Raw genomic sequence first — 22,908 nt, 5'->3', positions numbered from 1 at the left:
TGCTTTCACAATATTAACAGGACAGGCTGAAATAAGGTCATGGATGGGGGCAGTCAGGATGGAGTCAAGTTCCATCTCTGGAACAGTCCTAGACCCAGAGTAATTCCCAGCCAACAGGCACTGCTCTCTCTCCCCCACACTTTTCTCTTCTGGCATAGCCTTAGGGCACAGGGCTGCATCACCTTGACAGGCAGTGCAGGGCCACTACAGAAATGCCTTTTTGTTATTTGCACAGAGATATACAGCAGACTATAATCAAAATCCACAACACGCCAGGCTGTAGCAATAGAAGGTAGAGATGAACTGAATATATAAACAAGCTCTTAATCTTCCTTTTTTAAAAAAGGAATCAGTTATTGACTGGAAGGAATCAGTTAAGATCACCATGCAGTTATGCAGTTGCTTTTTATGCACCTAATCATGTTCATTAGCATTGCAGGTGTGAAAACTACTTCTTAAGTTTTACTTTACACAGCTGAACAGTAAAAATAAAAAAACCCATATACCAACAAGGAAGTCTGCACTTAAAAGTTAATTTCACATTTATCATAGACACCATGTTATGGAACTAGACAAGGGGGTCTATGATGTGGGTAATGGCTAAGAGCAAGCATAACTCTTTCCTCAAGCTCCACAATGAGCACCTTTGACTTTTAAAACTGTTTTCCTGTCTTGATTAGTCATGAAGTGTCCTGCAAACACACTATGATTTAGGAATGCAACGTAATTGAATTACTCAAAAGGCTGTGACGTCTTTACAGGTAACAAGAAATGAAACAAACATTTAATTCACACAACAGTCCCAAGGATCAGCTATGATTTCAGCCTGGGTGAAGAGAAGAGATACACACCCTCTGCTTTTCATTTCCTTGACCAGCTCTTTCTAGGGAAGCCTGCAATATAAAACTTTTCTTGAGCAGTTATACCACAAGTTATCAGGTATACCATGATACATTTTACTGCTTATGTTTATATTGAGATAATATCCTATTATACCTTCTGCCTCATTCACACAAAAGTCAAAGTGAGGACACAGTTTTCTGCCAGACTAAGCCATTTCAAGCTTTAACACTATCTGTTAAGTCATATGGGCTCATCTTCTGCATTTAGGGCAAAGCCAGGTGTAACCGAGACAATAAATTTGCATTCTTAACATATACATCCAAATATACCCCATCAAGAAAAGAGGCTTCAATGCCTTCCAGCCTTCAAGTCATCTCAGTATCTAGTTTGGCTCATGCTCCAACATCACCAGACATCCTGGGTTTTTATCATGACCAAGGAGAATGGTTTAGAGCCCTCACACTGAGATACAAAGATCCTCAAAGTGGAGCTTGCATCTAGCTTTCAGTTTTCCTCAAGGAAGGGCCCAGCTAAGTTTGCTCACTCAAGACAAGTAAAAAAAAGCCATGCTCCCTTCATAAATTTTAGTCCTGCAATTCTTTCTTACAAAGCAGGATCTGGAACACAAGGGACAGACTCAAACTAAGCCCCAGTGTGAGACACAGCTGAAGACCAAAAGGAAGAAGTGCCAAATGAAAAGTACCAGTCTGTAATACTCAGATTGCTACATGTGGGGGGGAAAGAGCAGAATCGATATTTGAGGTCAAAAGCACTTTTTTCTCAATGCAATCAATAGACCTTGCTATTTTTTTTTTTTTTTTTTTAAGACCAGAGGGAAAGCAGTTTGGGTATTGAGGCAAAACTGCTTCAGAGACAACTATCCATCTTGACAACCTCCAGGGAAACAATTTCCCTAGTGCAGCCCAAAAAGGCACCCCTCCGAACTCACCATATCAAATTTGGCTAAGGAGTTCTATAAGTTTCATACAAAGCTGGCTCTCTCTGCTCACACACACACCCACCCACCCTGCAGCACCCAAGACTCACTCTTTACAGTACAGCCAGTATCTCAAGGCAACAACCCGAGTTGGCAGGGCTCTGCCCTTCTTTGCTACTCCTACTCTCGGCATACAATGGTCTATTTACAGTGGGCAGCAGCCTGCCTATTGTCTATCCATAGCCAGACATCGTTCGAGTGCAACGGAAGAGAACAGGAGAGCAGCCATCAGCTTCTGTATTGCAGAGAAAACAACCCCAAGAACCAATGGCCTTTCTTTCTCTCTATTCTAATATTTAGATAAACAACACACTAGCACTGCCATAAAGGCGGGTCCATCACGTGGTGTAAAAGAACAGGCTGTGTTATTTCTACAGCCTCTTGCCGGGAGGAGAAATCTACAAGGTAAGTCGCCTATCTCTTATTATGAGCAATATACCACAAAGATGTTTTCATTATGATATGCTGAAACAGGGAACCAGCCACCCACATATCTTTGAGTTGTCCTGACAGCTACCTGCCACTGCGGTCTAGTTTTCTTTACTTACTCTTACAGGTTGCACTGCACAGCTCCCATGGATCTCTTTTTCCTTAAGCCTTTCTCCACTCAGCCTTTGAAAGAACAAGTGCAGAATCATGTTCTAGCCCCTTTATTATGTATAAAAACCAGGTAGAACAAACAGCTTTGGCTATTAACCTGAGAAATCCTTTTGTCTGAATAGAATATATAATCCTAATCTCAGAATGCATTTACAATCACCTTAAATTTGAGTCAGTCTGCCCTGTCCTAGGTAACATGCTACCTTTTCCACACTAGCCAGGCAGTCACAAGGGAGGTGATCTGGCAAACACAATCTTTCTATATTATTTGTGATGCTAGTTCTCAACTAGATCAACTCTCATTTCAATGACCATATAGCCATTAGCTCCAGAAGGAAACACAACAGCACAGCTGGCGAAGAGGGTGGACTACTGTAATACTACACATTAAGCACAAACCGTAAACACTGCTTAAAAATCCTCCCATTATTTTCTGCCTGTCCTGCAGTCAGAGGGGGATCTGACAGAGGTCTTGTAAACACCTGTAACATAGCCAAACTAATCAGAAAGCAAACCACAACCACCTTCAAGATACAGGAAAAGAGCTTTGGTATTTGAGACCTGAAGGAGAAATCCTAGTTTAAGCTCTGTATAACAAACAGGACAGCAATATGCCTACTGTGGTGCAGCCTGTCGTGTCATATATGAGGAGACATATGCGACTCAGCCAGAGAAAATCCATCTGAATAAACCAAATACATCAAACTGTCTAATCCACTGCTATGACCTCCTCCTCTACCACTTCTGTCTCACTCCCTGGCCCCTCCCCAACTTTTTTTTTTTAAATCTTACCCAGAAATCACCTAGTTTATCCAGCCAAGCATGAGCGCTATAAACCCTTTTTTTAAAGCAGTAACTGACCTATTTACCCTTCCTGCAAGAGTGAAGAGGAAAGAACTAGAGAGCTGTTAATAAGGAACACATCCCTGGCAGGAGGAACCACTAGGTCCTTAATATTCACACCTCACATCCAACTCCTCTTCAGCTCCCTAAGTCAGGCTCTCAGCAACCATGGGGCATCATGTACTGGGGTGTAGGTTGCGTCTACTAGTTCAGATTCTGTTCCTGAATTTGGGACAAGGCAGAACTGGAGGGAAACAACCTACAAGCTAGATTCAGACCCATAAGTTAGGACACAGTGACTTACTTCATAAGGTGCAATCAAAGTTAAGGCTTCTGCTGTAACCTTTAAGGAGCACTAAATCTGAAACTAGTGTGTCAAGGTTATGTTCACATCAACAAGGAAAGTCACAGGCCTGTCCTCAGACATTTGGCCTCAGTACCCCTGCAATCAAGTGGAACTCCACCTGGATTCTTGCCTCTCACTGATGTCCAGTAAGTAATTTGAGTGCACACTGGTGAGGTCACTGGAGTTTACTCCAGTTCAGGAGTTGAAACACGTGACAAGAATCTGCTCAATGCCTTTTGTGCAATTAAAAGTCCTCCAACAACATTTGGTAACCCTGTGTATAAAGGAAAACCAACACTTACCGCTAAAACCTTTCAGAGAATGCTCGCTTTAAGTTACCTTTAATCCATGCATATACATACACAACATGGCACAAAGCAGCCTTACTGGTTTCTCATCTCCAAAAACCAGACCAGATGCCTGCAAATATTGTTTTTCAGCCTACGCTGCTATCCATTAGAATTGCATTCCTGCAACTCTCATTTGCAAGTACATCATGGCACTAATCTGTCAATCTAGTGTCATTCCAAACACCATTTAGATGAAAACCACCATACAAAACCAAACAGCTTTTTTCTGGAATGATCTACTCAAGCTGAGTAGATCATACCAACTTGCTCATTCTGCTCCTCCCAGGAAAAGGCTACTATTCACAAAGCCCAGTATGCAATATCAAGCTAACACAAGGTTTAAGTGCTCACTTGAGACTCTGTGAGAAGGAGCTTCTCACTCATACTTCTGATAGCTGAACTCTCGCCAAAGGCAACTTGGGTCAGGCACACTAAGCCCCACTGCACTAGACAGGGTTTACATCCAGCAGGTTGTTACAAAAAAATAACCCTTAACACTCTGAGACTGGAAGAGATCTGAGATCAGCAAGTACTTACAAGAAGCAATTGGCTCACTGAGTGACCTCCCAAACCAGCAGCCCAAAAAATAGTATGAAAAACAGAACAATCTTTTGACCACAGGTATTGAAGTATGCCTGCATCTATTCTGAGTCAATGATAGTAAGCATCATCTTCTTGCTTTCCTAGGAAACTAACTCAACCTTACTAGGCTATTACTGCAGTCTGACTGCAGAAGCCAAATTTCCAAAACGTGGCACATGCAGTATCAAACTAAAAAGCTTAAGAGTTTTGGGTTCAAGAACAGTAATTCATAAAAAAAGGGAGAAATCCTCTTCTGGAAATAGAACATCATGCATTTCTGGTATAACACTTAAATGGTTCAATTACAAAAGCAAAATCCATTTTTCCTCTACATCTCTATAAAATCATGCAAGCTGTTTTCAATCAGTTTTGAGCAAACTACCAGTACTACTAAGATTCAAATACTAACAAAAAAAAATTACTATGGTTTGGTTTGAAAAATATCTTAAAAATTATCTAGTTCCAAACTCCCTGCCAGGGGTAGGAAATCATATTTTACCCTGTGTAGATGAGTAACTCTCAACATGAAAGGCAGCAAGAGAGCAGAAGCCGTATGCTATCAAGTGTCCTTGTTTCAGGAGTCAGGTGGGATCTGCGGAAATGCAAGCCCCACATCCGCTGACAGGGTTCAGCCTACAGCCTGTAAAGGTCAACTCTGTACAGCACAGCTCCCCTGAGCCACACAGCATTGTAAACTCCCGCACAAAACCATTCACCAATGAATAAACCATCATCCCTCTTACTTGTGAGGATTTCTAGGGAGTTACCGCTGGTTTTATTTACAATAGTGAAATATTTAACATATCTGAACTTTTAATTTAGCATAGCAGGGAAGCAGGATATGGCAGGCAATCTGTTTGTAAGACCACCAGAAGCCCAATTTATCAAACAATGTATCCCTTGGGCCAGAACATCTCTCTTGTCTCTGCTGCACATTCAAAAAAATTCATGCCGGTAGTTTTCTTCAGTCTACCCAATTCCATCAACCATATTATCAAGAAAAACAAACCACAAAAATCTATTATTACCTTCTGTTGGTCACTTTAATAAAAGTGTTTTTTTCTTGGAAGGATAAGAAAGAGAAAAGAAACCTTTTACTCTGCCCCACTGGAGAGCAACACACACAAAACAGGGAATGTACAACCCACCTCTGCCTCCTCCCAAAAATCCCATGAAGTATTCCTTTCTAGTGAAGTAAGGAGATAGGAGAACCAGCTACCCAGACTACGCTCAAAAAATAGGCAAGTCACTTACCCACAAAAATATTTCAAAGTTGTCTTACCATCCACTATAAATTGCTGGGTTTGTTTTTTCTACCAATATCAACCTTGTACTTGTCCTTGAAGCAAAAGGCTACTTGGGGGCTTCCTTCTCAAAAACTGAAGACTTACTTCCAACCTCACGCTACCCAAGTTGTAGTTGTAAAACAACATCTACCAAATTCAGAAGCTACCTTTGTAAATTCATTGTAATCATGCAGTCCTCAGACTAGGCTAAGGCTGTTTGCTTAAGACCTTGAATTGATAACACTACACACAACAGCTACTTATAATGACAAGCTTTAGATTTTTTCCATCAGCCATCTTTCAAACATTTTCCCATCCCAATACAAACAAGTTACATATCCTTAAACTTTAAAAAGGCAGTAACAGCAAAAGTCCATGAGGAACTCTATGTATCAGGTTTTGCATTATTAATACAGCTATCGTTGCAAGAGGAAGAGAAAGGTATTTTTCAGTAAACTCAATGCCCTCTTATATTCAATTTCTTGATGCAAGAAATCTGATCCAAATCCTGCGGCTGAGAAATCTCAGCTTGTGAGTTCGAGAGCATGTTCCCAAGCAAAGAGGCAATAATAGACTTTCCTGATCAGGCTCAGGAGAGTGCATGAATCCCTGTAAAGCAATGCAGATGAAAAAGGAAATCTATTAACACCACATGGATGAGGTCTGCTCTTTCCTATCACAGAACCTGACCATCATATCTCGGACGCTAACCCTAGTGAGGCATATGTTTAGATTACATAGTCCAAGAGGGTGTCCGTAATACTCCAGACAGCTCACAGACATGCCGTTTAGAAATTTAGAAGGCTTCAAGTGTTGCAATTCTTGTTCAACAGGAACAAGAAATGTATGCATCCTAGAACAAAAGCGTCGGGTAACCAGGCTAAATCTCTGTGCTGTAGCACTGCAAGTCCTACCTAGCAGCAGAGGAGGCCTGCAAAGTCAAAGCCACTCAACCTTCCATTTTAGGCCAGTTTGGCTCACGCTGCATTTCCATACGCACTCTAAACTGCTTTAAAGGAAGAAGAAAAAAAAAAGCTGTATCAAGTACATGCTGCATTCATGCCCAAAAGAACAACCTACTTGAAGGCACGGTCCGGCAGGTAAACGAACGTGAAGCCCCGGGGTCAGCAGGCACTGCCCAGCCCGCTACCTGCTGCTCGGCCCGGCCGAGCCGCTCACCCTGCGCCAGGCCGAGCCGAGCCGGGCTGGAGGGCAGCGCCGGCGCCGAACAATGCCCGGCCAGCCCGAGCTGCCGCAGCGCCGGGGGAGGCCGGAGACAGACTGCTACGCTTTCCTGAAGGCTTTTGTGCAAGGGGAAGCCGAGCCGGCTCCAGGGGACGCTGATCCCACTGCGGGCGGGGAAGGAAAGCCCCGCGGCCCCGCAAAGACAGCCTACAGGGACCGGCGGCGGGATAGGACGGGACCGCCCGGCCCCGCGGTGACAGCGGCCCCGCAGACCACCCCAGCCCCGCGGCGGCCGCTCCGGCAGGCCCGGCCGCCTCCCTCGGCGGCGCGTCCCTGACGACCCTCGGCCCCGACGGCAGCAGAGCCCCCAAACCGCGCTCACCTCCTGGCAACAGCAGCGACCACGGCCGTGCGCGCCGCCTCGGTGCCGCCCTATTTAAGCCTTGCACGGCGGGAGCGGCGTGTGCGTGTGCCGAGCCCGCCTCTGCCTCCGCCTCCGCCGCCTCCTCCGCCTCCGGCCGTCCGCGCCGCCCGGCGGGGGCTGCGACTCGGCCTTTCCGTGTCTGTCTCCCGTCCCTCCCCCTTCCCTTGCTCCTGCCCACAGTAACGCACACAAACCCGTGGGGAGGGCCGTGGAAATGTTGTACCGTGCGGGCACAAATGACAGAGACGCACAGGGAGCTGAGGGGAGCACTGGCACTACTGCCACTTAACACCTTACAGGTCTGAGGTGACAGCTTGCAAAGCAAGGGCTTTCTTACGGCTTCCGAAAGGACATCGTCATCCGGTGTAACTATGCTAAAAGGACATAGTTTGAAGTATGAAGGTGTTGGAAGAGGACAACGACCTTGTTGCAATTTGTTGCTTACCTCTGCCAAACTTTTTTTTGTGAGGTGTTGTGAATTTGAGGGGCGTGTTGAGGCAGCTGGGGCTTTATCAGGACCTCTGTAGTTACCACAGAATCATAGAATCGTTTGGGTTGGAAGGAACCTTAACGATCGTCTAGTTCCAATGCTTCTGCCATGGGCAGCGACACCTTTCACTACACCAGGCTGCTCAAAGCCTCATCCAACCTGGCCTTGAACATTTCCAAGGACATGGAATCCACAGCTTCACCAGGCAACCTGTTCTGGTGTCTCAGAACTCTCATAGCAAAGAATTTCTTGTTCAGATCTAATCTAAGCCTACCCTCTTTCATTTTAAAAGCCATAACCTATTTTCCTATCACTAAATGCCCATGTAAAAAGACTCTCTCCAGCTGTCCTGCAGGCCCCACAACCTCTCTTCAGATACTGGAAGGCTGCTGTACTTTTCCTCCAGAGCCTTCTCTAGGCTAAACAACCCCAGCTCCTTCAGGCTGTCTTCACAGGAGACGTGCTCCTGATCATCTTCATGGCCCTCCTCTGGACCTGCTTGAGGACATCCATGTCCATTGCGTGCTTGGGACCCCAGAGTGGGATGTAGTATTCAGATGGTGTCTCATGAGAGCAGTGCAGGAGCAGAATCCTGTCCCACGCCCTCCTGGCCACATTCCTTTTGATGCAGCCCAGGACACATTTGGCTTTCTAGGCTGCAAGTGCACATTTGCTGGCTCATGTCCAGCCTCTCATCCACCAACACCCCCAAGTCCTTCTCCCCAGGGGTACACTCAATCTGTTCTCTGCCCAGCCTGTATTCATGCTTGGGATCACCCCAACCCAGATGTAGGACCTTGCATTTGGCCTTGTTGAGCTCTATGAGGTTCATGGCTCCACCTCTCAAGTCTGTCCAGGCCCCTCTGGATGGCAGTTAAGTTACCTCAACTGGTTTTGGTTTGGCTACGTGCTGCAACAGTCCATTAGATGTGTAAATGATCAACTCACGTGTCAAAGTCCCACTATGTTGCACATTCTGCATTGCCATAATTTCCCTGTGTTTCCTGGGTATTATTTATTTTAAGTGTGTGTAGGGGTGTTAAGGCTGTACACTTTCATATAGAGAGATACACACACACACACACACACACACACACATATATATAGTGTTCTATAAATTACTGGAGGTACTTTTATTTTACATAAAAGTGACTACTGTCTCCTAATGCTTCAGTTTTCAGTGGAGTATACCAGGCAAAGGACTTCCCACAGAACAGCGTTTTAAGAAAGGAAGGAGCCTATATTCACTTTTTAGCACAAAGGAGGAGGACAATTGTGAAGCTGCTGATAGTCCCCACATAACTGCACTTGGTTCACGCTATGGAGTGACTCAGAAATTCAAAATAAATTCCTTTCTCGGGAAAGGAAGTGAAAGCATTTAATCCAGGAGTGCATCTCACTGACTGCTGCTGCTAATGGGCACAGAGTCTCTAGCACCACACTAAAGCTACTTGAATAAAGCCCCAGAGCACAAGCAGCATGGACATCAGCTGCTCTGCCATGGGTAGGCTGTCCTGCTTCTCTCCTATTGCACCACACTTAGTGCTCACGTAGACACAGCCAGACTCTGCCAAATGATTTTTGCATTTTGTCCAGGATTTTGGATGAAAGAAACAAGTGAGGTAGAATTGCATACACCATCTCAGGCACTGGTGATTTCATGCTTTGTCCTGAATGTGTTTATGTTCCATCTGCCAAACACCAAAGCTTACTGTTATTTTATCTGCTATGCTAGTTAATCCTTTATTAGCATGTTTCTCCACATCTGGGTTTCTAAAGGCCATAAACCACATTTTAATGCTTTCTTCAAGAAACTTTAGTGAACTGGTTTTCTCTTGTCTTTCACTGGAAAGAGAGTCTGTAAAAAAATCTCTCTCTGTATGTCTCATACCTTTTAATGAATTCTGTCAGCAAAATGAAATTGCAAAAGTCTCAGCAACACAATATTTAAATAGGTATCTCAGTAGTGCCAGGTATCACTCCTCTGATGCTCCTTGATGCTCACCACATTATACATCCAGGGACTACATTACTCTCTGAAATCAGCTTTTTGCCAGCTGATCAGAGAAGATAGGGACCTAGTATCAACCAAACTGTGTAGGGAAAAATACACAGGTAACATGGAGGTAGGAGCATAAACAAAATCTACAGTGAAAATATTGGACTGTCTTACACAGGGGAACAAAGGAACCTGGTGTTCCTCTGGATCAGGATGGGTCTAGGACCCTTTACTAATTACATACACATTTTAACTATATTTGAGGTTTCACCAACTCTTTTTATTGGTGTACAGGGCTTACACGCTCTGAACCCATTTCATTAAGGAAATCGGCTCTTTAAGTACATCAGATATACGAAATAAGTAAATAAAGACATCCAAAAGGAGATTCTGGCTTTCTTGTTTAAAGGGAGTTCCCTGTATTCCAGTCTGTGTCCACAGCCTCTTGTCCTTTCATCAAGAAGGGTCTGCCTCCATCTTTCCCTGCAAAACAGGTATTTACACACCAGGACGATCCTCCCCTAGCCCCAAGTTTTTCCTTCTTGAGGTTTAACCTACCTCATACAACAAAAACTCCAGTCCCCTTACCATATTCATGGCCCTCACTCAACTCTTTCCAGTATGTCCATGTTTCTTTTGTATGGAGGAGACCAGAGTGCAAAGTGCTCCAGGTGTGGCCTCCCCAGTGCTGGAGTAGAGGGGGATGATCATCTCTGCTTCACTGCATGTGAGGATGGACCATTCTTGAGCTTGGAGAAGGTGATCCTTAGAAAATCAATCCATTTTCTTGGACCTCTTCTCTCTCCAGGATCATGATATTAACAGAATGTTAACAGATGTCAATAATTATCCCATAAAGACATTACCCAAAACAAAGGATTTCCATTTCAGCATATGAACATTATAGAATTTTCAGCTTGATATTGTCTTTTCCCTGTTGATATCAGAGTATTGTTTTATATATATATATATTTTATATATATATATATATATATATATATATATATATATATATATATATATATATATATATATATATATATATATATATATATATATATATATGTGCTGGTTGTCATTGCTGTTTTCTTTTTATTTAATTGTGCTCTTTTTATTTTTCTTTACAGGGTATGCATATCACTCTACTAAATCGGGTAATCCTAAGTGTATCATCTCAGAACCATCCCAAGTGTATCAGTTTTACACAAAACAGACTGTTTAGCCTTCTGCCATACTATACCTGCATCTGCTAACACTTGTTTGCAATCTCAAGAGAAGAAAACTAAAGAAATGTTATATAAATAAGCACTTTAAAATGTCTGACATATATAGCAATTAAAACCCATGAGCTACTGAGTCCATGGAGCAGGAAGAGTTACTTATGTCTTGACAACCCTCTTCCTAGCAAGAAATGGAATAATGCTCATTTTGCATTTTTAAATTTCATACACTTGAGAAATGGACAGTACTGCCAGGGAGCAGGGAAGGGGGTTGGGGTCTCTCTAGACTCAGAAACCAGCAGGACCTGAGGAAAACTCCAGCAGAAGCGATGCTTTTCCCTGGGAGCTCTGCTGTCCCCCAGGGCACCCAGACAGGTGATACCAAGCAGTTTAACCAACAGCCTTGGGCAATTTGAGGTGACAAGTCAGGTCTGGGGTCTATGTGGAGGCCCAGTGAGGAACAGCAGGAGCCAGCACTAGGACTGGGGACAAGGCTAGGACATATGTCACCTCCCTTGACCTGCTGGCCACTCTTCTTTTGATGCAGCCCAGGATGTGGTCAGCTTTCTGGGCTGCAAGTGCACATATTCCTGCCACATATCGAAAGACAATGGTGACATGGGGACCTAAGTTGGAGGTTATATGACTGTTACATTTACATAATGGTTGGATTTAACTTTAGAGGTCTTTTCCAATCTAAGTGACTCCATGATTCTATGACAACTAGAGCTGGGATAAAAAGGTAGTGTGTGAAGAAGATACTGGAACAAGATACTGCAGGCTTGCAACAGATGAACTGGTTTGTTGAGGAGAACTGAATTTGGTTATCTCTATGCCCATTTTTATCCCTGATCTATGTCATCATCTTACAAGTGCATTTTCATCTAAGAAACAACATATCATATTGGGCACTGCAGCAAACGTCCCAAAAGTAAGAGAGGCCCAGAAGTAAGAAACTCTGTCCTAGATCAGAGATGAAAAATATATGTAAGGGAATTCCCACAGATGACAGTCATCTGCCTCCTTTTCACATGGATGAAAACAAACTCAGACAAACTGAGTTAATGAATGAGCTGTACTGGCAGGGCCCTAGATAAAGGTCTGTGCAGACCCAGCCTAAAGCTTGCTTCAGTTACCCTCAGTATGTAGCCTTAAATAGTTCTTCAACTTAGAAAGACAGAAGTTAGGAAGTTATGAGTGTGTTGAGTATTAAGTCTTCTGAACAATGAGATACCTAACCAGGAAAATAAAATGCTTAAAAATCCTCTGTATAGAGGCACAGATAAAAAAGTTGTGACATTTCTATGGCACACCAGAAAGGGTATCTGATATATATATGCACACAGATACATACATACAAAAAGATATCTAGAGAGATCGTTCAGAAAAAAAAAGGAAAGAAATTAGAAAGCAAATTTAAATAGCAATTCCATGTTTTTAAGCATGTAATGAGTTTGTTGGGTTTTGAGGAGTTTGCAGGTTTTTTTTCAAATACAGGAAGGATTTTTCAGCTATGTTTACTACTCCTTCCACCTTCTATTACTGTCTCTCTTTATCAAATATTTTTCTATCTCTTGCTCCCTACCCTCTATAAGATAAATATGTATCTTATGGTTTGGGATCTGAGGAACTTCTGAATGAGCTGGAAAATGTCTCTGTTTAGCTCACACTCAGCACACAGGAACTGCCCTTTGCACAGCCTTAAGGTGTCAGTCAGAATCCCAGAAGATATGAAGGAGACAGAGGAGTCCTATGGAAACAGTATTCTGTCCAGTAAAAACAAGACAATCTTGGTCATAGCTGATTCAGCTTGCTTATGTCAGGCTAACAAAAATGTTATTTCCTCAAATGACAAGGTGTCTATGTAATGACACAGGACTGGTAAAGTCAGTCTAAACCAGCAACAGACTAAATGGTGCCAGTTCATTTACCACCAGTGCTTCTTCCTTCTCTGAACTTTGGTTCACAGGCTACATTTACACCCCTTTCCTCCTCTAAGCTGTACACTGATGCAAGTTTATTAGCAAGTTTACTACTTACTTCATCAAAATGATCAACAGAAAGCTTTTTGAATTTGAAAGTTATTTAAGTGAAATGACAAACATAACAAGAATGTTCTGTTGGTTGTTTATGCCAATGCAATATGAACAAGACAACTTGTTCCCTTTTTCTGTGGTAAAAATTTTCCCCAATCATTATTCCACTCTATATCAATCTTTCTGAGGGTAAAAGGCATCACACAAAAGAGATAAAGTTTATGTTCTTTACTTCTAATAACTACTTGAGACATTGAAATGTATAAAGCAATATTGCTAAAATAGATGAACCAACAATAATGTTTCATCTGCTTAACTGAATATCAAGTAAAATATTACACAGAAATAATCAGAGCAAGAAAGCTCAGAAGTTAAATATTTATTATGTTTAGACTCCAACTAAGAAGCAAAGTGTATGAAAAAATAAAATACCATCTATTCTGCTGAAACATATCCTGATCACAGTCTTTTCTGGCTGACAAAAGGAGTAAGTTGTTCTATTCAGTAGAATTTACAGGTCACTGGCACATGTATAACACAAAGCCCAACAGGAGAACCCCAGATAGTGCCAGACTACAGTATATTGAATATCCCTCACCAGCAATGACCTCTAAATGCACAACATGTTCTCACATTCTTCACATACCCACACCTCCTTGCAACTCTCTCTAATGAGAATTGATGCACAAGCCAAGTCCAGCCCCAGGAGCAGGCCAGATGTCATGGTAAGGAACATCTCCTTTACAAGGAGATGTCTCAGTCTGAGTGTGCTCACCTCCCCAAAGCTGCCAGCTAAAAAGCATGCTCCACCTTTGCAAGGATTCATTTGGGTTCCTCCGACTCAATGCTAGTGCCTACAGGAGACAGAAAGGGATAGCAGAAAGGATTAAGGAGCCCCAAGCTTTCTCCCAAAGCCAAAGAGCTTGTACATAGTGATTTTGAGGCTCTGATTTAAAATTAGTGCCTAGCATTCAAAAAATCCTCTTATTTCTTACAAAACACATCTGCAGACTAGAACATGTACATTAATCCTGTCACTTGCATTTTCATGTAACACTTATGTCACAATATTTGAATTGTGTGTAAACAGAGCTCTGCTTTTGAAAGGTTGGACCCACATCTCATCTGCCCCCGGCCATCAAATGCCAAACAAATCAAGCTTGCAAATGCCAGACCAAAACAATGGACAAGGAGGCACTGAAGTTATCGGCTGCCTGCCTTAAATGAATTGAGAGGAGGCACAGGAGCCACCCCTGTAAGCACAAACAGATGCCAAAGAACAGGCTTCTGGAAAAAACTTACAGTTCCCATGTGTGGCAAGCCCCATTCATTCCAGTGCTTAGCTTCTGTGGGAACAAGGGACTAAGTGCAGGGAGCTCAGGTTGGCAGCTGGAGTAGCTCAGGTATTAGTTAATGCTCCTTCGTACCTACAAAGCTGAGGTTGCACGCTTCTTCCTGCCTCAGTGCAAAACAGTGTTTAGACATGGAGAGAGACAGAGCCAACTTATTGTTGTGGTGAAGAAAAGTCCTGGGAATACTGTCAATAAAAGGCTCGAAGGATAATGATAAGATCATCATACAGCCCATGAAAGTATTCCACAGCAAGGTATGTCAGTAAAATACATCTTCATTTGGGACAAAAGCCAATCCAGGGATTAACTGAACAACCTGTCAAGGCCCTTCATCATCAATCACCTGCATTGTCTATGAAAATGTGTGGAAACAATTCCACCCTCCTTCCTCCACTGCAGTGGGGTGATTCACAGAGCCACTGCCGGGGAAAATAAATAGGTCTGGCATGTGAATAGCAAACTTGCCTACACAAACTTGTGTTTATGGGAAATAGACATGAAAAACAGGTTAAATATGCCTCTCCTTGGTTAAACATTGATTATAAGAGGAAAACAAGCATTTTTTGGCCATGTCTATGGTATAAGGAACCACCATAAATTGAGTTATCTGTAGCACATGTATCCAGTTATCTACACAAAACAGGTACCAGATATTGGCACTGTTTCCCTGCAGGTGAGTGCTGGCTAGCATGAACACTGCCATCATGCATGGACCCAAGAAAGTTTTAGAGCTGGGACACCAGGTAGTTCTTGGAAATGAAGCTTCCCTATCCAATTCCTGAAAAGCATGAGCTGTTCAGGCCATCACTTCTGCTTCCCCAGCACATCCCACTTACAACACCTACCACTCCAATTACCTATTGGAGAGATCTCACTTTATCATATGCCTGATCATTCCTTGTTCCGGCTGTGGCCTGCCATCCATGCAACCCTCCACTGCCTCATGTAACACCACAGCCACGCTGGAGCAGAGTTCGTTCCCTATGTTGTTTTAAGATGCAGAACTCCTAGAGTGATGAGAAGACATTTATTTATCTTTGGAAATATATCTTTTATTATGCATCCTAGTAATGAAATTCCCATTTCTTTCTATAGAGATGGGTCTATAGGAATATTCGACTACTACTTCTTGTAACAAACCACAAACCAATGGTACTAAAAATTATTATTTGAAGCGCTTTGCTTTATTTTTATGTAAAAATCATGGACACCTACATATTGGTATATTAGAAAACTAATTTTTCAAAATCTCTGTCTAGAAATATCTAGCAGCAACAAAAATTTACTAGACAGAAAATCCCCAAACTTTATCTGTCTCAAAAATTAATACATCAACTTTCTTCCTTATATTTTCTTCTATGAAGCAGTGACAGATCCTACTGCAAGATTGTTTACCTGTGTGTGATGATGCATATTTTATCTGACCAGGTCTCATATGTATTTCTGAGCCTTGAATCACTGCCAGCCTGAATGGTGATATATAGGCAGAAAACCCAGCAGCTGGGTCACTATTTAGATAATGCTGCCTTTTTCTCCACAAGGCAAAGGCAACATATATATATGCAGGAGAGCTGTAAACAGTTAGAAGCTAGAAAATTGATAGGTGAATATGATGGATGAAGAGAGCAAAGATTTTAAGTTCGGACTTAAAGTTTAATTTTAAATAAAAATTATTTAAGTTGATCTAGCCAAACTTTAGATTAGTTAAACTAAAGGCAATTATTTTAGGTGAAGTTATATAAAATTTTGTGGTTTCTTTTTCTATTTGATCCTCCATTCATTATTTCTTTTTGAAATTATTAATATTACAAAGATGCTTAAAGAGCGATCATATGCTCAATCATTTTGAAAGAGTAGTTTTAACCCAGGCTCCCTGCAGCAGCAGCCAGCAGTGCCTGGTGTATCTGGCCATGGTAGTGGCAGTACCAGGTGCAGGTGCTGGCAGTGCTAGCAGGCAGAAGCAGTGCTGGCAGCGTGAGGCCTGGGGCTCTCGTCCTACTCACAAGCATTTCACGTGCTCCTAACCAGACTGTTCTGCCAAGCTGCTTCACTGCCCTCATGAGCTCTTCTTGCTTCTCCCCAGGGAGGTCAGTGCTTGCCCTTGCTGGCTGGCACAGGCTACTTTTGTATAAAAAGGGCAACAGGTGGCAAGGCTCGCCCCAAGGTCATGGGGAAGCCTGTGCCTTCCAGCTGCCCAGGAAGGAAAACTGACTTCACGTTCCCAGTTCACCTGCATGGCAGCAGGTACTGCTGTGGTTACATGTGAAGTTTCCATTACATAAGCATTTACTGACAGAACTTTAAAAACCCCACATATTTAGGGCAGTTCTTTTTTTTTTAATTTTAATTTCCTGATGTGACTAGGGAGAATGATGACCCAGAGATATGAGCTTTGAGCACTGAGTACATTAAAAAAAAAACGAACAAAGCCCAAAGTGAGATTGAAACACACTCCTAAATGAAACTACTAAGGGTTGAATCCTATGATTTGACACAAATTACTGAAGACTGCAACAGATATCAGTTTGGCTTGACAGAGCTAATGACAAGCTGAAAATTATTTCATAAGCCCATAGAAGGAAGCCTTTGCTTCTTGTTTTTGTTCTTAGGTTGTTAAATGGATGCCTGCAAGGTTAAATACAGGGCAGGGTGCCTAGAGTGAAACCACAAACTCCAGAATTCCTTACCCCGTTATTCCCCTTTGGGTTTTGACATTAAAAGAATTGCAAATGGGCAGCTTGCATAGGCTCTTTCCCATTCCAAGAGGGCAAATGCAAACTTCCCTCTTCTCTCTTTGGCTAACACACCTGAACTGGCAACATAAAGCAGAGGTAACTTTTCAATAACAATTTAGAGATTAGCTGGTAACAAATTAGAGAAATTAAAAATTTAAAATTAACTGTTAACAAAAACAAAACAACACAAAAATATTTGCAATAACTAATAACCTTTCCAGAAAGTGGGATAATATTTTCACCTCCATGGCAAGTGTTTAATTGTCCATAATGGCACTGCTCTGCCTGCAGCTGGCCCGTGCCCTCCTCGGACACGGCTGCAGGGTGCATGATCCCCATATTCTGTACCCCCTTCAGAAAGAAAGCAAAGAAAACAACAACACCAGGCGTGTTCAGTAGCATGTCCTTCTCAGTAAGCACAGACTAATCTTGGATTGTTGATGGTAGTGATGAAGCTGAAAGTAGCTTTTAGCTTTGTAAAAATACAGGTTCATTCAGTTTCCTTCAATACACCCAAAATTCTCTTTTTACCTTCAAACACTTGTTGAATGCAACTTCCACTCAACTGTTATCTACTCAACTAAGCACAGAAAAAGAACTTTCAAAGTTCACACTATAAACCCTAGAGAGAGCAGCCACAGTCCCAAACTATGCTGAGTTACCAGAGATCTTCCTTCCACAGGGATGAAAGGACCTTCAGCATGTTCTGAGAAAGCAGTGGAGGGCATGGCTTTGCCCCATGCAGAAGGAGTTACCCCTCCCATGAGAAGGTGGTTTCAGCTTGCCTGGAATTCCATCATGGTACGCTGGTGTCCAGCTGGGCGCTGCAATCCTTCAGAACACAGAGTGAAAGCTGTATAATTCTAAATTTCAGGAAAAGCTACCCAACTGAAGCACATCAACAGATGGTTCCTGACATATGTTATCATCTTATGCAGCATAGGGTAGTGAACCACAGGGACATTTCTGACAGGTTAATTCAATAAGAATTCTGAATAGAAATACAAAGGGAGCAGGAGGAATGCAGAGATCCTCTTCAACCTTTTTTCAACTAGTCCAAATAGGCCATATTCAGTAATGGTCTCATCCTTATCACTATAGTAACTAATAAGGCAGCACTGAATTTTTGAAGTTCTTTAGCGTGATTACATGGGCACATGAACACTGTGGTCAGCTAATAACCTTATTTAACTTTTTCTGGAGTTGATGAAAAATTTTCCCCTAGCTTCAGTAGAATCTAGATCAGGATATTAATTATACACAGAGTACTGCCTATAAGATCTATTGCTGCTTAGTGAGCTTTTATCTAGAGTAAAATGGCACTGGTTTTCCACAGTTTTATTTACCCTTGGTACAGTCAGATTTTAAATGCACATACAATTTAGAGAATTTGCATATCTTAAAGTGCAAGTTCTCCAGCAAGAAGAAGATTCACTTGATCATCCACAAAGGATTCCCAAAGAGTATTGCAATCCCAATGCAAATGGCTTTGACCAAAATGTGTCTGAAAATTTTAAAACTTTAAGTATCTAAACTCTTCATGGTATCAAAAGTATTTCTGAAGAAAGAACCTTTACTGAGCTTTTCTACTGATAGGGCATGTGGCATGTTGACAGAGCAGCAGAACCCTCCCACCAAGCAGGGTCTTTTCTGCAGGACATAAAATATGGATGGGCCTCCTCACCAAACTGCAGTGCTGCAGATGCACAACCACAGATCCTGGTTTGAAAAATAGCAGTCTGAATTTGCAGAAGCAGGAATACTCAAGGTATCTTTTTTTGGAGGCAATGTCTTTCTTTTTAGCCTTTTGAGACAACAACTGTAAAAGTAATTAATTCATTACCCTTTAGAAATAAAAACATGAAACAAATTCTAAATGGAAGGTCAAAAATACTGTTTTCATTAAGAAGAAGCTACTAGTGTCTTTTAGATAATACTCCAGTTTACAGATTTATGTGATCATTTTTGTGCATCAAAATTCTTGCAAATAACTCCCAGTCCAACAAAAACAAGTTACCATTGATGCTGAGGGACTCTCTTAGCCCTACTTCCACTGAAATCTAGGATAAGATTCCCCTGGCTTTTCACATGGTATGGCCTGGTAAAAAGAAGGTCATCACCAATTTGCCTAGTATTTCCTCTTTAAATCAGCAACTCCAAATTCAGACCTAAATCCCTAGTAAAAGAAACATAAAAAGAGTTTGTTCTTCCTCAACATTCTTGCTCAGCTCAGTGTACACTTGCTTATTTAGTAACCTTCTGGCATAAAAGTGTTTCAGCTTCTCAGTTAGGAAAAGTGGGAGGATTCTTTTAAAAAATTTGTATTAGGACCTGGGGCTTTTTTGCTTGTTAAATAGGAAGAGGATGAAGAGTGAGAATACGTGATCAGTGGGAAGAACCAAAGGGATTTCACCTCTGATAAATTCCCCTTTCTTCCCCAGGAACCACATTTCTGTCCTTCTTCCTTCCATGCAGAAAAATTGAATACTTTCCAAAGCAAGCAAAAAAAAAAAGAATTTTATTTCAGTCCTTTAGGTCATAGAAAATCACTTGCCTGGGGACATTAGTCAGGATTAGTTCTTCTCTTTCCTGTTTGCAATGTCCAGAACTCATAGACCTTGTTTCAGGATGGTTATGAAACATTCATTTTCAACATGATGTAATCTTGTAGAATTTCAGTTTCCTTATCTGTTTTATTCATACACATTTTGTGTGCATACTGTTGAAGTAGACTTACTCCAAAAACTACACGTATACAGTGATATTAGATTTGCTGCAAACTTCACAAGAATACTTGGGTTAGTGGAAAGCAACAGAATTGTTCAGCCAATATCTACGTTTGTCAAGGGACCAACAAAGTGGAAAATGTTCTCATTTATATGTACAGCATCTGAAAATACCTAGTGCAAGTGAAATTCAAAAAGATTATTGAGAGATAACTAATCAAAAGATCTCTGTCCAACGAAGAAGCATGCAATTGGCATCTTACCTTGAGTGAATGAGCTTGCAAATAAGTACAGGATGTAGTAAGTATTCACTAACTAAAGCACCAGGCATAGAATGGTATATTCATCTTAAATTTCAGCAGGCTAATTGTCCTGATAATACTGACAGTGCTTTCCAGATAAAATCAATAGCAACAGGAAAATCATTGGATCGTGGTTAGGAAGAAGAAATCATCAGGGTAAGCGTGTTACTTGATGAAAATTTGTTTTCATACCTTAATCATTACTTCCAAACTTTTTTGTTCAGTTGTGAATCTCTGGATTGACAGTCTGCATGCTGTTGTCACACCATGATCTCATTTTTCCTTTCCTCCACTACACTGCTACCCCAGCACAGTTATTCCACAGTCCCACACCAGGACAAGAGGTCACTCTAGGCATCAAAAATTATTCTAAAGGACTAGAAATGAACAGTTTTACACAGGCAGGTTGTGGACCAAGATGAAAGATGCAGTGTTTAAAACAACATTTGTCTGGGGTTCCTGTTGGGGACCCTGGTATGTGACCAGTCACAGGGTTGAGCTGACACATACACTGTTAGGTAATCCAAATCCCAGGCTGCATAAACAGAACAAGCCAGCAAGGACTTCTGAAACCAGCATCACTGGGTTACTTAGAAGCATCTATACGCTCTGCTTCTCTCTTTGCAGAAAGCTACTATCACATCTAGGTTGGGAATCAGTCCCAGTCGGGCTTTCAGGAGCATGACTGGGAGACAGATAAATCAAGAATTAAAAAATTCACAAGCAGCTGATGGGTTAAGCATGGTTACAAGGAAAGAAAATCAAGAAGCTTTTCTCAAGCTAGGGGAAAATCATCATTCTCATGATGAAGCCTCCACCCCACACCTTGGGTGCAAAACCCCAGTGCAGTGAAGGCTTCCAGAACCTTTCCCTTCAGTTCACCCAGGCCCTGCAGGCAGCTCACATGCATCTTCACACAGTACAGCAAAAAAATGGAAGCGTAGGTATAAACTGAGTAAACACCATGCAAATTATTAAGTGCTCCAGAGACATCTCCACACTTGTGCTCTCAGGGGTACAAGATGATTAAGTAATTCACAAGATTAGCCTGGAGCTGACACTCTACTTAGACAAATGAGTCCAAATGGCTTTGAATAGCTCATTATCCATCATGGTTGCATAGAGCAAGCAGAACCTGAGAAGTGCAACAAATGCAGCTCCCTCTCTGCAGTCACTAGGAGTTAGAGAGGCTCAGCCATCTGTGGACATTCATCTCATTGTTACAGCAGAAAACAGCACAGTGCAACTCTTCATACTGTGCCCCTGTCTGTGCTTTAGCTTTATTCTCCTCCATTACAGAAGATCCAAGACTCCTCATAGCAGGCTTCACAAAACTCAGCGTGGATAATTTTCAAGGGAACAGCAGCAACAATAAAAGGAACACTTTGAGTTCCAAGCCAGTGCCACTGCACAGCCATAGAGGGCTGTTCATTATCTTTCGTGGCTATTAGAAGATGTGAGAAGTAGGTTACCCTACTGTCCTGCAGGAAGGGAAAAGCAGAAGTGTTTCTAATTCCAGGGAATTCTTCCAACTCTGTCTGCCCTCTGCAGCATCCCACACCTTGCAGTGACTTCAGGAGTAGTCAAATGCCAAAAACTGTGTGTCAATGCATTTGACTCCTCTACAATTCCTTCAAGAATGCACACCATTTTCTCCTTAAAAAGCTTGCAAGCTTCATTTATGTGAAGACAGACTAAACTTCTCCTTTAACCTTTAAGTTCCAGAAGAAATTAAGATCAATAATTGTTCTTTCTAGCAATCCTCTCTTCTGTGTAATGAGCTGAGCTCAAAGCAAAGCTTAATCACCTCTAGGCTTCCAAAGACATATGAAATCACACTGAGCTTTTGCTGTAACAGGCTACTCTTCTCCAGCCCCCTACTCAGCTTCCCTTACACAGCAACTTAATTTTGAAACCTCAGACGTGCACTGTGCTGCTTGTGCACTGTGCTGCTTGTGCACTGTGCTGCTTGTAGCCATCACCTGTTGAAAGACCAAGCATCTGAGTGTTATTTTGGTGGAAGTGCTGTAATAGTAGCTTACCTGAATATTTTTATTTTGCTACCTCGTGTTCCTCACATCTCCAGTGAAATGTCATGTTCACTTGCACATCCAAAACCAGCATCAATTTCTATTACACAGTGTAAGGCTCAACAACCCTGGGCTCACAAGGATTGCTGGCAAGCTTCCTTATTTTTTTTTCAAGTCCCCTACCATTTTCCAGGAGTTGCACTTCCATTTTCCTTAGGAGATAAATAGTACAAAGCATCTACAGATAGGTTGATTGATAAATTCTGAGTATAATATTGATATCCATATCTCAAACACCTGCAGTCTTTTACCACCAGAATTATTTACAAGCATCAGTAATAAGCCCTCAATAAGACAGGAGTGGGTAATACAGTGCCAGGCTGGACCTGAACACAGAAGGTCCCAGAAACTTCTGACTGATAAGAAGGGCTGATCTGGAAGTGTTACATTTAAGCAAACCATTAACAATCTTAACAGTTATTTAGGGCCTCATTTCCATAGTAGGTAAAAATGCAAGCCTGGATTTTATTATGAAGGCTTTATCACTTTAAATAAAACAACA

General features: G+C 42.0%; 1 protein-coding gene across 1 annotated transcript in view; it reads right to left on the bottom strand.

Annotated features, from left to right (window-relative positions):
• The window catches only part of ACSL1 (acyl-CoA synthetase long chain family member 1), a 37,205-nt gene extending 29,664 nt beyond the window's left edge, over nt 1–7,541 (bottom strand). The window contains exon 1 of the mRNA XM_084204148.1: nt 7,415–7,541. The gene's annotated coding sequence lies outside the window, so the exon portion shown is untranslated. The remainder of the gene's footprint in view (nt 1–7,414) is intronic.
• Nucleotides 7,542–22,908: the final 15,367 nt, after the last annotated feature.

Source organism: Fringilla coelebs (assembly GCF_963513975.1).
Source record: "Fringilla coelebs genome assembly, chromosome: 4".
Taxonomy (NCBI): domain Eukaryota; kingdom Metazoa; phylum Chordata; class Aves; order Passeriformes; family Fringillidae; genus Fringilla; species Fringilla coelebs.
The sequence above is the reverse complement of the archived record's forward strand: the minus strand, read 5'-3'. Positions and strand labels throughout refer to the sequence as shown.